The sequence below is a fragment of the Eptatretus burgeri genome, chromosome 20 (assembly GCF_056783735.1).
Source record: "Eptatretus burgeri isolate ZD-2024b chromosome 20, Ebu_testis_v1, whole genome shotgun sequence".
Lineage (NCBI taxonomy): Eukaryota > Metazoa > Chordata > Myxini > Myxiniformes > Myxinidae > Eptatretus > Eptatretus burgeri.
The window spans coordinates 233,226-247,541 of NC_140980.1; the positions used below are offsets into that span (position 1 = coordinate 233,226).

The 14,316-nt window shown below is 42.9% G+C and overlaps 1 pseudogene; it reads right to left on the bottom strand.

The window, feature by feature from the left end:
• Window positions 1-7,677: 7,677 nt before the first annotated feature.
• On the bottom strand, window positions 7,678-13,858 carry LOC147008222 (uncharacterized; annotated as a pseudogene).
• Window positions 13,859-14,316: the final 458 nt, after the last annotated feature.

The window sequence follows — 14,316 nt, forward strand, 5'->3', positions numbered from 1 at the left end:
CATCTCCTTTCCCCCATTTTATTTTCACCATCTCCCTTCCCCCATTTTATTTTCACCATCTCCCTTCCCCCATTTTATTTTCACCATCTCCCTTCCCCCATTTTATTTTCACCATCTCCCTTCCCCCATTTTATTTTCACCATCTCCCTTCCACCATTTCATTTTTTTCATCTCCTTTCCCCATTTTATTTTCACCATCTCCCTTCTCCCCATTTTATTTTTTATCATCTCCTTTCCCCCATTTTATTTTCACCATCTCCCTTCTCCCCATTTTATTTTTTATCTTCTCCTTTCCCCCATTTTATTTTCACCATCTCCCTTCTCCCCATTTTATTTTTCATCATCTCCCTTCCCACCATTTTATTTTTTTTCATCTCCCTTCCCCCCATTTTATTTTTTATCATCTCCCTTCCCCCCATTTTATTTTTTATCATCTCCTTTCCCCCATTTTATTTTCACCATCTCCCTTCCCCCCATTTTATTTTCACCATCTCCCTTCTCCCCATTTTATTTTTTATCACCTCCTTTCCCCCATTTTATTTTTTATCATTTCCCTTCCCCCATTTTATTTTTTATCTTCTCCTTTCCCCCATTTTATTTTCACCATCTCCCTTTTCCCCATTTTATTTTTTATCTTCTCCTTTCACCCATTTTAGTTTCACCATCTCCTTTCTCCCCATTTTATTTTTTATCATCTCCCTTCCCACCATTTTATTTTTTATCATCTCCCTTCCCCCCATTTTATTTTTTATCATCTCCCTTCCTCCCATTTTATTTTCACCATCTCCCTTCCCCCATTTTATTTTTTATCATCTCCCTTCCCCCATTTTATTTTCACCATCTCCCTTCCCCCATTTTATTTTCACCATCTCCCTTCCCCCCATTTTTTTTCCATCATCTCCCTTCCACCATTTCATTTTTTTCATCTCCTTTCCCCCATTTTATTTTCACCATCTCCCTTCTCCCCATTTTATTTTTTATCTTCTCCTTTCCCCCATTTTATTTTCACCATCTCCCTTCTCCCTATTTTATTTTTTATCATCTCCCTTCCTCCCATTTTATTTTCACCATCTCCCTTCTCCCCATTTTATTTTTTATCTTCTGCTTTCCGCCATTTTATTTTCACCATGTCTCTCCTTCCCATTTTATTTTTTATCTTCTCCTTTCCCTCATTTTATTTTCGGCATCTCCCTTGTCGGCATTTTATTTTTTATCATCTCCCTTCCCACCATTTTATTTTTTATCATCTCCCTTCCCCCATTTTATTTTTTATCATCTCCCTTCCTCCCATTTTATTTTCACCATCTCCCTTGCCCCCATTTTATTTTCACCATCTCCCTTCCCCTTTTTATTTTCACCATCTCCCTTCCACCATTTCATTTTTTTCATCTCCTTTCCCCCATTTTATTTTCACCATCTCCCTTCTCCCCATTTTATTTTTTGTCTTCTCCTTTCCTCCATTTTATTTTCACCATCTCCCTTCTCCCCATTTTATTTTTTATCATCTCCTTTCCCCCATTTTATTTTCACCATCTCCCTTCTCCCCATTTTATTTTTTATCTTCTCCTTTCCCCCATTTTATTTTCACCATCTCCCTTCTCCCCATTTTATTTTTTATCATCTCCCTTCCCCCCATTTTATTTTTTATCATCTCCTTCCCCCCATTTTATTTTTTATCTTCTCCTTTCCCCCATTTTATTTTCACCATCTCCCTTCTCCCCATTTTATTTTTTATCATCTCCCTTCCCCCATTTTAATTTCACCATCTCCCTTTCCTCCCATTTTATTTTCACCATCTCCCTTCCCCCCATTTTATTTTTTATCTTCTCCTTTCCCCCATTTTATTTTCACCATCTCCCTTCTCCCCATTTTATTTTTTATCATCTCCTTTCCCCCATTTTATTTTCACCATCTCCCTTCTCCCCATTTTATTTTTTATCACCTCCTTTCCCCAATTTTATTTTCACCATCTCCCTTCCCACCATTTTATTTTCACCATTTCCCTTCCCCCATTTTATTTTCACCATCTCCCTTCCCCCCATTTTATTTTCACCATCTCCCTTTCCCCCATTTTATTTTCACCATCTCCCTTCCCTCCATTTTATTTTCACCATCTCCTTTCCCCCATTTTATTTTCACCATCTCCCTTCTCCCCATTTTATTTTTTATCTTCTCCCTTCCTCCCATTTTATTTTCACCATCTCCCTTGCTCCCATTTTATTTTCACCATCTCCCTTCCCCCATTTTATTTTCACCATCTCCCTTCCCCCATTTTATTTGAGTATTTTACATTCCCCTTGTTTCTCTCTCTGTTGAGACCCGTTTTCCCCTTGTTGCGCTGTTTAAATAGTGAGTGAGTCGAGGGGTGAAGATCCGTGTTCAGGATTTAGTGCTCGGTTGGGATTGTACATGACCGAGTCCTCCACACAACCAAGAGGGTTCCAGTGTTTGTCCTTTGTAGGATTTCCAGGGACGAGCCTCGTACACAAGACCACGATGTGGAGACAAGACAAGTGTAATCAGTAAATTACAAGAACATGTTTTCTTCCTCTCGAGGGTTTTCTGAGAAATGTGAACGCGAGGTGCATTTTGGGTAAAAGTTTGGAACCTCACTATTTAACATAATTAGGGAATGATAAACTTGATTAACCCGGTTCCCAAACCGAATGCTGAGTTGTTGACCATCTAATTAGCACAAACAAAATGGCTGCCAATTTTCAATAGTGGGAGGAGGAAGGAAGGGATTTGGTTAGACAGTTTACACTGAAATTTTGAGACAAAACGACCGTTTTTTCAGGATATATCCGATTGTTATTGACACATTCTGATTCATAAATACTGAAAAAACTCCTTTTGTTGCAGCTCTTAGCTGGTTCACTCAAATGCTCCTGTGAACGTCCCCACAACTCACCACGTGCAGGCAGCTGCAATTCGAGTTCCATATATATATATATATATATATATATATATATATATATATATATATATATATATATATATATATATATATATATATATATATATATACATACATACATAGTATAAATTTATTTTATATTTAATTTTTATTTATTTAACTTAATTTATTTTTATTAAGTTTCAATTTCCTCGTGCTCTGCCAGAACTGACTTGTTCCCAGTGCGGAATGCACCATTCATTCCTGCAAGTGACAAAGGGACTGCATGAAGCTCATGCTTTAAGCACAGATGGCAAGTCAACCGGACGACCGGCTTCATATTCAGTAATGGGACGTTGGAGGACGTTTATGTCTGCCTTCAGGATCGTTTTCTTGTCTTTGTCGTTTGAGTCTTTAACCACATCGTTGTGAGTGGCAAATGTTGGGGCGTTATTGCTATGGAGGGCCTCGTGGAATGAAACATCTGCTTTGTCATGTTGCTCTGCTACAATCAATCTCTTCTTGACAAAGTAAGTGATTTCCCCTTGTCCTAGTTTTTTTTGGCACAAAGGAATCTTTTATTGCTGCTGTCGTCACGTCTTTTGTGGCAATGTTTTGCAATGTCTCTGGGTGTGAAAGAGTTGAAAACACATTGAGTACCTGGAAGGTCGACAGCAAGACACTTTCATCATCGTTGTCACGCTTTTGTCGTGATTTGGTGGCTTCGTTGTGAAGGTTGTGCACTCCCAAGACAAAGGTTGTAGCATGGGTTTCGGCTGCCATGTGTGACCTCGGATTATATGACAGGATCCACCTGAGCAGTGCTGATGTTGTTTTGGTGATACCAATGATTCCACCACCTTTCTTTCCTGCGGCATTTATCCAGTCCATGGTCCATGGCTTGGTCTGAATGTGCTTGGTTCAAGGTTTGAGTGGATCGCTTGACAACAAAATTCCTCCTTTGAAACTCTAACGATGGCCTCTGGAAGTTGGTGCATTTCAGCGAGATGTACTGGACCCCATTTTGCATCGTTCAGGTGGTCATACCGCTTGAAATATGGCAACGTCTGACTGAAGGAGTGAAGATGAAGGTCCCAGATACCATCGCGCCGGGATCTCGTGAACTGCAACAATGTGGAGACCATGTCCACGTACTGCCACCAGAAGATGAAGTTCACATCCTCAGATTTACTTTCAACAAAATCCGTCACAAGCTTGCAAAACCGTTCCTGCATCAGAAAGGACACCAGTTCTGAAATTTGTTCAGGCTTGTCATCGGCGACTATTGTGGAAAGCTCAGCTTGGCATTTATTATCTGCTTTGGCAACAAACGAAAGAAAGTTTGGCACCAAAATTCACCACAGGCCTTGCAAGGTGAGTCTGTGAGCCTTCTTACCCTTGTTGTATGCCTTTCCTGAAAGAACAAGCTCTGCTGTACCTTGACCCAGCAATCCACTCTCCACCCACACCTCCGTAAATCCAGATCCATCCATATGATCTCCTGTAGCCTTTAGAAAGTTCATCGAGATATGGAAGCCACAAAGCCGTGGAATTAACTTATCTTGGTATTCTGGAACAGACCACTTTTATTTAGTCCCGTTCGTCTGCAGTCGAGTGCTTGGTCCACCGTGAGCACTGCATGCTCCTGTCCAAAATGTGAAGATATTGCCATGCATCTGTTCACAACTGTATTTAAAGGATCTAATTCATGAGCCGGAGCAAGGATTATGGGCAAGTATCCTCGTGCTGTCTACTGTGGTTCCACTGACAAGATTGATTGATTCATTGAATTCTGTCCAAGAAGGTCTTGTCTCCAAATCTTGACGATGTAGAAAGAATGCTTGGTCTGCAGCTTCTGCTCGTTTCACGGAATAGTTGTCTTTTTCAGATTTCCTGAACCAGGCCTCGTCAACAGGAGCAGTGAATACTGGCTCACATGTGTCTTGAGTGATATCGGCAGGATGCAGCTCCTCGAGGACATTTGGGACGATCAGAGTATGTCTGGTGGATGGATGGCTTAAGCATCTGAAGAGCCGCATCCGTTGTTTGGCCCCGTTGCGAAGCGGCCATTTCGGTTGCATGGAAAGTATTCTTCCCATGTGGCGTCTCATCAAGGATATCAGTATGATCACAGGTGTAGTGGATAAATTTGTTTGCCGTAATATTTGGTGGAACGATGCCACCAGTTGCGTGATGTAAGGATGTTAGAGTGCTCTCAGCCAACGAAGTGTCTATTTACAACACCTGCTCATAGCTGAGACAGTGTCCATCCTTGTTAAACAGCTTCACTAGATCTTTTGACCGTGTAGCTTGGTGTGGTGTACTGGCAAGGCCAACTTGTTTCGGAGTCCATTTTTTGCCACCACTGACTGTGCCGCACTCAGAACTCTGTTTCGGACAAGTTCCTCATCGTTTTCAGCACCGTCGTATTCTAGGGCCTCTTGACCACCAAAGATAAGTTTCAACAGCATACATAAACTATCTGGAATGCATTCGATGGCAGCATCTCCACTTACAGAGAAACCTTGGTGGCCTGGGGTTGCCATCATATCCCCGCGAAGTTTCAGAGCTCCATGTGTCAATGATAGGAAAGTGTCATCTTGCGGCTCATATTTCGGAAGTGTTGACCGTTGACGTTTCCTCACTCTCCTGGATGTCGTCTTTCATTTTCAGAACTGCAGTGGGTTGATTCTTTGTAGGAATCAGTATAATTTCCCACTCTGATGAACACCTACCTGTCAAGTGGTTGGAAGAAGTTTTAAAAGGTCACCTAGCTTTGACTGTAACTTTTCCTTGAACGTTGTACTTCGACTGCAGTAGGACTGTTGAGTCGTAGTTGATGATTCCTCAGCCAGCTCCTGAAACCTCTCCCAGACATCCTCAAGAAGCAATACGTGCCCTTTGTCAGCTGCTGCTTGATGAAGCTCATTCCATCACCATATCACACAGCAAGGTCTGTATTGGCTGATTCCTGCTTTGTTTTTTGTGGTTGATCCGGTGAATGCTCTTAGACGAGTCAGGTGATATTTGGCCTCAGCTGCGATCAAGTTAATCACACCACTCAGTCTGAATGCTGACTTTGTAGTCAAGATGAGAAGCTTCAATAATTTGATTACTCATTCGTTTTGTCATATCATGACTGAACTCGGACGTGCCTTCATCTCAGTGGTTTGACACAAAATGCCTAAGTTCCAATTAGTACGTGCCATCCCTTTTCGCAATAAACGCCTGTCACTACCTGAGACACCACAACTACTACAACTTGCTTCCTCTTTCGAATGTTCTGCCTGAATCCTCTGCAGTCGTTCAACTTTACTTTTGTCCGCGAAGTGAGAAATAACACATTTCGCGCCGCACAAGTTTTTCGGCTGCAGCGGAATCGAACACATCTTCAAGACGATCGATCACATCGATATTCTTTGAGTCCCTTCGTTTCCTTCTGCTCCATACAGCAGTACTAACTGTACTGAGTCCATGACCACTTGCTTCACTTCGAGGAACTCTGGCTTTATGGGTTTGGCAGATTGTGCACGAGCTGTAACCCACAGACGAAGGACTTTTCAAGCGAACCACTGGATCCATCATCACCTGCAAATAAAAAGAAACATTAGTCAAATACATACTAAGGTATAAATTTGTGTGTGTGTGTGTGTGTGTGTATATTTGTATATTTACATAAATGTGTCAAAAAATTTGGTTTGGGAACCGGGTTAATCGGATTTAGCATTCCCGAATTATGTTAAAAAGTCAGGTTCCCAACTTTTACCCCAAAAATGCACCTCGAGATTTATCCATCGCCTTTGTCCATAAATCTGTCCAGTGTAAGATGAATACATACTGATACATGACGTACGAGGTGATGAGAGGGAAGACAAACATGTATGTGACATACTAAGACATCTGTCTTTCCACGACTGTATGCTAGTTATCAGTGGACCAATCTTCAAGATATTTAAGATTTGTGAACCTGGCATGTGTACCTTTTTTAAAATGTATAATTTTTTTTAAAAGTTGAGTTTGAGGTGTCGGTTCGTGTGGAATGGCCGTCCTGCCAAGGTTCTCCATCGGGAACCGAAGATTCCTGCCTTAACGCTGAAGACACACACCTCCTTAATTTATCAACTACATTACAGAGAGCTGTGGGAGGTGTGCCCGAACTAACTTACCTGTCTCGTACCTGGTGGACTGTGACATGATGGAAGATCGTTGCGTCACCCTTGGGTCAAGGAAGAGAAAATTGTTGCAGCATTTTGCCTCACCGTCACACCGTTCCTCAGCAAACACACCACTCATTGGTGTGTCATATTATCGTGCCAACGCGTCATAGGAGTCCATGGAATCGTCTTCTTGCAGGTGGATGTCCTTGATTCTCATGAGGAAATCATCCGTGTTGCGGACAGTGCGCGGTGAATTGTGGGACGGGTGTTTCAAGCGTTGGAATGGGTGCTTGGCTCGGTTGAATGTTGGTCCTCCTCTGAGTGATACGATTGTCTGTGGTGGAACATTTCCTTTGTGGATTTTTGGAAGGCCGCACGAGTGAGTTCGTCGGGCGCACGGTCCAAAACTCCACTTCAGTCAGGAGCCCACTTTGACGTAATTTCTCTCAGGGGGGGAAAAACTCGCGAATAAATTTGACGGGTCTTTTAGACCCGAACAACCGCTGACCGACCGTGAACGCCAATAACTCAACCGCGTGACCTAGGGTCCTCCCGTCGATGGGTTAAAAGGGTTTCCTAATTAATCACGTGATTTGAAGGACATTGCTTGACTGTAAACAGGTGAGTTGAGAGTGGAGGAACGGGCAAGGCTGTCGTGTCGATGCAGTCAGCGAGGAGATACCTGCTTTGAAGTCATCTTTGAGACAACAGCAGTGCAGTAGATTCGACGGGGCGAGGGAGTTCAGCCTAACCCGAACAAGTTAATTGATCCAAACAGCCCCAAACATCACCAACCCTAACCGTGAGCCTCACGAACACCTCAAAACCTGAACACACGAAAAAAACGGGGGGAAAAAAACCTCTTCATGTGACAACGGACATTATCAAGTGTGCACCCTGAAGAGGGGCGGTTAAGGAGGGATTTGGGGCAGAAATGTGCACTTTGGGTTAAAAGCATGAAACTTGGGACATATATGAATGGATGAATGCCATCGGGGCCCAACTCCATGAAACAAAATGTTACATTTTTTATTATTATTCTCAGAGTGTTGCCAATATGTTCGTATCATGACACGTATAGTACCCCACCAGAGGTAACATATCACAGAATATGGTGGCAAATCATAGTTTGGTTTTAGCAGGGTGACCGAATACAAACAGTGGAGTTGGGCCCTTTTTGAATTAAACAGCAAAAGTTTCCACAAAAAAGGGACAAAATATGCCTTGTTTCTCCAGAATCATTTTATTTCAAAACCTTTCGTGAAATGAGAACAACAAAGGACAAAATTTTGTTATTTTTTTATATCTGGGGGGTTGTCTTCTGAGGTCCGGTGTCAACAGCTTCAACTTACCAAGAACAACCATTCTACAGACACATGTACTTCCATTTTAAACTCGATATGAAATGAATACAAAGCAAACAATCCATGTTATTTCTTAGCAAAGCACCACAAATAGAGCCGAACAACAAACATCAAAATCATCATATGCCTACTCATCTTCAAACTCTGAAGCATCATCACCACCTCTGTTATCAGTGGCTACGAACTTATCGAGGAAAGCCTGTGGTTCAGCTGAAAGATATCTGACAAGTTTCTTGACATCTCGAACTTTGGCATCCTTGACACCCAACTGCTGAGTGTGGAGTGCTTGCTGTGGATAAGTGATAACCCTGACATTAGGCTTTACAAGGTGGAACATGGTTGTTTCTAATGATGACATAGTTTCAGAAACCTCAATGTCGTATCCGAAGTCTGCTGAATACCCGAACATTTTGTACTTACTGACAGAGTACTTTTCACCATCCTTTTTTTTTCCCCGATTTCTTAAAGAACTGCCCAAGGTGTGATTTAAAATCAAGCATGTCCTTCCCTTTCATCGAAACTACCTGAAAATTTTCAGAAACGATTGTCTCCCAATTTTGGTATGTTTCAACGGTTTCATGCCTTCTCTGGATTTTCTCTATCACCCCAAACTTTCGGTCACATGGCAAATAGCTGGATCCTCTGATTGAAAGCCGATGAATCACTTCGTGAAATCTTTCATTGATTACAAGGGAGGACAGACACTGAACCATCGTATGATCGTGGTTCTGACCACGACAACCATCAGTGAAAACTACGAGTTTCCTAATTGTGTTTGGGATGTTATTTTGTTTGATGCAACGAATCACTTCATTCACACCTCCACGTGTTTCAGTTTCAGGCCATGAGTACACCTTCATTTTGCCTGTTTTGGCTGAGTGTATGCCAAATGTGAACAGCCACAACTGTCTTGAACAGAAGATATCCCCAGTCGGGATATGTGGAAAGGGGTTGTTCTGTTTAAAATCAAAACAGAGACATTCTGTGTTGGTATTGTTCTCAGCAACTTCAGGAAACTCCTTCAACTTCTTGCCGAAGACGTTGGCCTTCGTTTTGTGCAAAAGCAGCCTTGTTTCTCGGCCCTTCGTTACAGCTACATTTTTTTCCAACCTTGATTTTGGTCTTATTAGCTCAGTACAGACACAACAGACGTCAGATCAAGGCCTACCAAACCCAAAGTTAAAATTTTGCTTGATATAATCCAAGTAAAATGTGAATTTTATTTCACAGTCGATCTTTTTTGGATCAGTTCCAGCCTGATATTCTGCATATTTATCGGGGAACAACAGTTCAAGGAACAGAGTGTACATTTTCACAACTGTCAGTTCAGAGGAAAGATACCTCCTCTTCTTTCTATGGCCGGCATAATGGGATACACAATATGGGAATGACCGAATATGTGCATCCACCTTTACCTCTGAAATCCTCAGGAATGCACTTTCTATTGTTATGAGTCCCTCGTTTGTCTTTTGGTGTGGCTCCCTTGGACTGGTGCTGAGCGACTCTCCTCACGCGTTTTGTTCCCACTCCATACAGGCTTGCTTGCAAAGGCTTCTCTGCAAACCATTTTTACCTCGTCTCCCACTTTCGCTTGGTAGTAATACTGTTGTGGGCCGGGGTTTGGTGGCGATAAACGACCACGAGGTGGAGCAGTGGAGTCATCTCCCACCGAACGACTCTGATAGGTCACGACTCTGATAAGTCCGAGAGTTAACGGGTCCTTTAGCGGACCGTGGTCACCAATATTTCAACGTTGTGGGGGAAGGTTAATTGCCTAATTTCGATATACCTAAATACCCACGTCGTCCAACTACCGGGCAAAACAACACTCTCGACCGACTTTGTCCGAATCGAGTCGCTATCACCGACTCGGATTCGGCGTAACCGAGCGGAAGTTACCAAAGCCGTGCCGGACCAAATGAACAATCTATGGCACGAACGGCCTTACTAATCCTCAATATGCATCATGCTCGCCCAATGAAGGAAAGCACAGAAGACGAGCTGGTACATTTAACAGGAGTTTATTTTACAAAAAATAATCGGGGAGGGGAGCACAGAGCAGAGTTATCACGAATAAAAGACAGGCAATGTACAATGAGCAAAAGCACTTGACAATCCTATTTAAAGACGGGGCCCAGGGACGCACACACACACAAAATAAACTGGACCCCGTGGGTCTATTCGGTAGGGCCAGGCCGGGGTACCTGTCCCGCATCGTGCAGTCACACCGACTCGAACTACCACGGTGGGACTCGAACCCACGACCCAAAGTCCACGGCCCATGACCCTGACTGCTCGAGCACTACCACACTGTTCGGTCACAACCACCACGGTGAGCCACCGCAAAGGACCGCAGACCGCTCGAACCACGATCCTGCAGAACACCAATCGAGACCAAGACCGCCGACTGCTATCGCCACGATCCTGCACCACACACTCGTCCGGATCACCACTCTACCCTTCTTGAGGTGGGAGGGTCTCTTCTCCTAGCCCTTGCCTCCTGATTGGATGGTCGGTTGTCAGGCGACTCATGTTGGCCCTTCATTGATCGGGCTGAACACTCCGTCTGTCTGAGGCGGAGCCAGCCCTGAGGTGACGAAACCTCCACTCACATCCGTGGTCCTGAACACGTGCGTAATGGCGACCGGGTCAAGTGAGGGTGGTGTCGTTGTTGTTGATAAGGATGTAATAAACCTGACTATAAAATAACTCGTAGAGCAAACATGTAATTCCCATTAGACAGAAGGAGGGATTCTATCTATAAACACATACTTATCGAAATAACTGAACGACGGGGACTCTGGCTGTCTGTGTGCACGAGGTTTCCAAATCCGGAACAATACTGCCAGCTGCGTTGAAATAATGCTTGTGTTCCCTTTTGTCTCTTTCGCTGGGGTTCTTGGAACTGATGAGGGACATCAAATCGGCATCTTGTGCATCCTGGTTGCTAATGGTGTTAAAATTTGCCAGCAGTGTCTCTCTTGCGGCAACAGTGAAGTTTTCAAGGCACTTCCTTCGACACCTGAAAAATAAAAAATACCTCATTAAAATGCTTTTACAGGTATAGCTAACATAGCTCCGATACTTTTCATGCAGCGACAATGAGATTTGCAAAGAAGGCGCAAAATCCCCCCAAAATAGCCTGGCACTATAGGGGGAAAACTACCCGGCACTGAATGGGTTAACAGTATCAAATTTGACCTGAAATATAGAAGGCTCATAAAAATGATAAAGCAGTGAAAGATTCTGTACAAAGCCTGGCTGTACATATATGCAAGAATGTATTGAATTTTATTAAACTGAATTTTATTGATAAACACAGTGCATTGTGTTATGTAAAGTGCTGTGCATGCAGAGGCACCAACTTTACATTGATATTTACCGCAGCACTTTTCCTGTGTCCTTCTTGGCACCAACATACTCTTTGCCTTCTGCTCTCAGTCTCTCTCGTTTGTTTTTGGCCCATTCTCCATCGGCGCTGCCATCTTGGATCACGACTGTTGCTGCCGCCGAAATGTCGAGGCCAAATTTCCTGCAACAGAGGCCCAACTCCTGGAGTTGGGCCTCTGCTGAACTCACCGTGGAAAATACATTTTGAATAAGCACATTTATTCATGGGAGTTGGGACCTTCTTGCACACCATCAAAAAGCTTGTCCACTATAGAACGTAAAACATGCAAAACCTGAATGTTGAAAATTGTTGGAGTTGGACCCTCATGGTATTCATCGATCCATACGTAGTTGCCCCTTCTGATTATTTTTCGATGTGGAACTGGGTCAGCAGTGCCCCCTGTGGTGGCTGTTGTTGAAGGTTATTCAAAATGGTCGCCCAGTTCATCTAAACACCCATATCTTTTGAGCGAAACATCATATAAGCATGATTTTTTGGGGGGGGGACTAAATATATGGATTTAAAGTCAGCAATGTCACTCGATAACGGAAAAGTAGATTAAATATTTATTTAAATTTAAATTCCGCAAAGGCTAAGCCACGTAACAAGCTGTCTGAAGACTTTTCCGTGTTCTTATTCCTTGCAAGTTCTGCCCGTTTTGTAGAGTTTTGCCAAGCACATTGTGTGGTATTGAGTAACAATGGCCATCACATCCCCAGCAGATACGTTTTCCTATCAGAATCATCAGCATCTTCATCAGCAGCATAAGCAGCATCACCATCAGCCTATCAGAATCATAACAGCTTGGTTTGCCCATCACCAGCTGCTAACAGCTTTTGCCTATTATTGCCGATCAGCTACTATCAGCTGACTATCATAAAGTTCTGCAGCATACTTCCTTACTTTGAAGTTAACGTCAAATGAGACAGCCTGATGAAGGCCGTCACGTCCAACAGGATTGTTGCAGAAGATCTGGTCATTGATTCTCTGAACAGGATCTTCTTGTTTTCACAGGTCTTTGCTCTGGTGATTCCACAGTTTTTCTCTTGCGTGCTCTCTGAAACTTTTCATATTCAAATGTACCGTGCACTTTTAGCAGAAGCTCCACGTTGGCACGGAGGTCACCAAGGTGTGAACAAAAAAGTTTGACCTGGGAGCCACACTGGAAAATGACCTTGGAGGGCAATAATTTATAGGTTTCTCATATATAGGGCAATAATATATATTATATTATTATAGGGAAATAATTATAAGCTCGTAGAGGTTTCTGCAAACGACTAAGGAGGTGCAGCGAGCCGGCCAGGACGCTTGAGTGCTTCTTTTTGTTGTTGTTTGACAAACGATACAAAGTTCCTTTTTTACTCTCCGACCGCACTCTGCATCAGGGACCTAGAAAAAGAGAACTCCACATTGAAATAATCCATCGATTATTTTCACCATGTTTCGGGGCATGGGAGTCACAATCAAATTTTGTGAGTCTAATTGACTCTGGGAGGATTGTGATGATGGACAGAGAATTACTTGTTTTTCTGCAATTGATTTGAGAAGAATATTATGATGTGCCTCAGTCTGAACAAAACTCCCAACAATAGGCCTGCTCTCCACACAGTGTATCACTAGCACACCCTCTCCTGAACCATGGTGTGCATCGCAACATAATTTCATGCAAAACACCAGCGTGATGAGTATGCTTCATCCATATGGGACGGATGAGGCCAAATGATTGTCATCTCTGGACATAAATTAGCCCTACTAAATAGCATAGGATCGACCTCACACCGGCACAGACAATGCCCAGCACAGATAGAATTATTTTGTCAAGGCTATAAAGCAAGATACTTCAGGGCTTCAGAATGTTTTCTGATGACTGAATCTGTCAGATATTACAGAGACAGCGAATGAATCTGATCGAGAATGCTCGTTGTATTTGTCGATGAAAAACCAAAACAAACGACGTCCTCAGGTGCTCATCGGACTGTTCTCCCACCCCATTTCACCATTATATAATAATAACAACAGCAAATCTTACCTGTTCTGATAGATGACTCATCTTGGGATCAATTACTGATCGGTAAACATCGAAAAAAACGAAGATTTGGTTCGAAATTCTTGCAACATTTACTTTCGTCCAACATTTTCTTCGAGATTCTTTCATCCCTCCAGCCTGGATTTGGATGAATAGGAGCACGACACGGCTGTGCCGTGCCCAGTTCGAGCGCTCGTTAATAACATGCTGTTAATTAGTACAGAAAGAAAAAAATGAAGTGGTTCCCAGGCTAAAATTGTTCCATGGGTGTCATGTCATGATTGTGCGAAGTTTCATGCTTTCTGCAAAAAGTGCACGGTGACATCATAATTGAGCACACCATGGATGATGGGATTTTCCATGGAAAATTACACTGTGCACGGATGTCACATATTTGCCACTACTGACAGCTCGACAGGACATCTGTCTTTCCAGGACTGCATGTGGGGTATCGATGGACCAATCTCCAAGATATTTAACAT